The sequence below is a fragment of the Helianthus annuus genome, chromosome 9 (assembly GCF_002127325.2).
Source record: "Helianthus annuus cultivar XRQ/B chromosome 9, HanXRQr2.0-SUNRISE, whole genome shotgun sequence".
NCBI classification, from domain to species: Eukaryota; Viridiplantae; Streptophyta; class Magnoliopsida; order Asterales; family Asteraceae; genus Helianthus; species Helianthus annuus.
Genome location: NC_035441.2, coordinates 113,014,845 through 113,018,313, shown reverse-complemented (window position 1 = coordinate 113,018,313; position 3,469 = coordinate 113,014,845).

Sequence of the window (3,469 nt, the reverse complement as noted above, 5' to 3'; positions counted from 1 at the left end):
AAGCCGGATCAGGAGTTAACACTCATTTTAGCCTTAAACAAGTACTATAGCAGAGAAATACAGTCGTTGCATCATTATGCGACTCAGGACCCCCATTAGTCATACTATAGGCTTAATTTAAAACCTAATCGTTATGATCAAAATACGCATAAGCCCTTTGTTTGATTTGTAACTTCATTTGTCTATATGCTATTATACCGGTTGAACATATTCTAAGAGACATACAAAATCAAACTAAGGAAATTTCATTAATCATAAAACATAAGCTAGTACAATATGCTAAACAAGGTCTTTACTAAATCCCATATTCTTAACATGTTCTTCTTAAACCTTAGGAGGGAGACCTTTAGTCATCGGATCCGCAAGGATATCTTTAGTACTAATATACTCGATACAAAGATTATTTTCCTCAACTCGTTCACGTACGAACAGATATTTTGTATCGAGATATAAACCAGCTCCAGTCGAACTATTACTGTTCGAGAAACTAACGGCAGCTGAATTATCACAATAAAGCTTCAATGGCCTAGAAATGGAATTAACGATTTTGAGTCCAGTGATCAGATTTCTAAGCAACATTCCATGACAGGTTGCGTTATAAACAACAATGTACTCTGCCATCATTGTGGAAGTTGCGGTCAACTGTTGTTTATGACTCTTCCAAGAGATAGGGTCACCTGCTAACATAAAGATATAGCCCGAAGTGGATTTCTTGTCATCTTTGCATTTGGCAAAGTCAGAATCAGAATAGCCCACCACTTCTAAATGATCACTTCTTCTATAAGTCAGTTTATAGTCTTTCGTCCCTTGCAGATATCGAAGTACCTTCTTAGCTGCTTTCCAATGATCTAGGCCAGGATTAGTCTGATAACGGCCTAGCATTCTAGCAATATAAGCGATATCTGGGCGAGTACAGACTTGAGCACACATCAGGCTCCCGACTACTGATGCGTAAGGTATCTGGCTCATTTGCTCCTTCTCAACCTCTGTTGTCGGACACTGGAATAAACCAAAAACACCTCCCTTAACTACTGGAGCGACGGAGGGTTTGCACTGTTGCATGTTGTAACATGTAAGGACACGATCTATGTAAGCCTTTTGAGACAATCCTAAGATCCCTTTATGTCTATCTCGGTGAATTTCGATGCCAATGACGTAAGAAGCATCTCCAAGATCCTTCATGTCGAAGTTATGCGAGAGCAACCGCTTCGACTCATGCAACATGTCTAAACTATTACTTGCCAATAGAATATCATGTACGTAAAGGACAAGTATAGTAAAGTTGCTCCCACTCATCTTGAGGTAGGTGCATTGATCCACTTGATTCTTCATAAAACCTTGTTTCTTCATGACTTCATCAAACTTGAGGTACCACTGACGTGATGCTTGTTTTAACCCGTAAATGGATTTCTTCAACTTACAGACTAGATGCTCCTGACCTTCAGGTTTAAAGCCTTCAGGTTGTTTCATGTAAACATCTTCGTCTAAGTCTCCTTTAAGGAAAGCGGTTTTAACGTCCATATGATGTAACTCCAAATCAAAGTGAGCTACTAGGGCCATAACGATCCTTAATGAATCTTTACGAAAGACAGCTAAAAACGTCTCTTGATAATCAATTCCCTCTTTCTAAGTGTAGCCCTTTGCAACCAATCTCGCTTTGAAGCATTCAACGTTACCATTCGGATCCAGTTTGGTTTTGAACACCCATTTACATCCTACTGGTTTGACACCGTTGGGTAATTCTACCAAATCCCAAACGTCATTTTTCTTCATGGATTCAAGCTCATCAATCATTGCTTTATTCCATTCAAAAGACTAATCAATGCTAATGCTTCATTATAAGAGATAGGATCATTTAGCTTTCCGGGATCCATTTCAGTCAGGTAGGTAACATAATCATCCCAATTAGTGGGCCTTCTGGTCCTAGATGACCTCCTGAGTTGGTTATCGAGTTCAGCGTTGTCTTGGTTTTGAGCGTTTGACGTGCCTTCGTCATGAGGTATAATAGGTTCTGATTGTAGAGGTGGATTTGGAGTTGGTGCAGTAGCTTCGGGTACAGTAGTTGCATTGGGTACAAGAGGAGTAATCGGAGTAATGGTAAGCGACGAGTGACATGAGAAGGACAATAGAAATGATACAGGATACCCGATAAAGAAACAGGTAACTGTTTTAGGGTCAAGTTTCCTTAGGAAAGGATTGTAAAGTTTTGCTTCAGCAATGCAACCCCAGACTTTCATATATTTAAGAATCGGTTTCCTTCCTGTCCAAAGTTCATAAGGAGTTTTAGAGATAGACTTAGAAGGAACTCTATTGAGTATATGAACAGCTGCTTTTAACGCTTCAGACCAGAGGAATAATGGTAAATTAGTGTTGGCTAACATACTGCGCACCATATTCATAAGGGTACAGTTTCTTCTTTCAGCGACACCATTCTACTGAGGTGTACCAGGCATGGTGTATTGGTTCACAATCCCCTGGCCCTTACAAAACTCATAAAATGGACTAGGAGCTTGACCCCTATCAGTATGTCTTCCATAATATTCACCGCGTCTATCTGATCTCACAACTTTAATCTGACGATCTAATGTTTTTCAACTTCAGCCTTATAATCTTTAAAAGTTGTAAGAGATTCAGACTTCTCCTTAATAAGATACAAGTACATGTAACGAGAATAATCATCAATAAAAGTGATAAATGAAGTAGGTCCTGTTATGCCAGCGATTTGGTAGGGACCACTAATGTCAGTGTGAATGAGTTCTAATAAATTAGAGCTCCTAGTGGCACCTTTCTTATTCGCTAATGTCATTTTACCTTTAAGACATTTGACACATGTTCCAAAATCAGAGAAATCGAGAGGAGGTAAGACTTCATCCTTTGTGAGACGATTTAATCGTTCTCTTGAGATGTGGCCTAAACGTTGATGCCACAACATGGACAAAGTCTCTAAGTCTCGTTTCTCTTTCATCTTTGTGAGTGATTCATTAATGTTATATGACAACAAAGATTTGGAAAAATTATCATCTAGTTCTAATCTATAGAGACCACCATCCAGAATACCAGTACCATAAAGAATAGAATCATAGAGGATAAAGAGTTTGCGATGACCATGGGAAACAATAAAACCGTCCATGTCTAACTTTGGTCCTGATACAAGGTTCCGAGTTACCTCAGGAACATATAAGGTATCATAAAGTTTAATACATAAACCAGTTTTCATAAATAATTGTAATGTTCCAATGGCCTTCACTTCTAATTCTCGATTATCCCCAACCTTAAGCGTTCTTTGGTTTCTTTCCAGCTTCCAGATTGTAAGGAATCCCTGAGTTGAGTTTGTAACATGAACCATAGAACCAGAATCAAACCACCAAGAATTAGCAGGAACATTTAAATTATAGGACTCAAGTATCATAAAATAATCGTTACCTTTCTTAGCCAGCCACTCCTTAAAATCAGGGCATTCCTTCTGTAT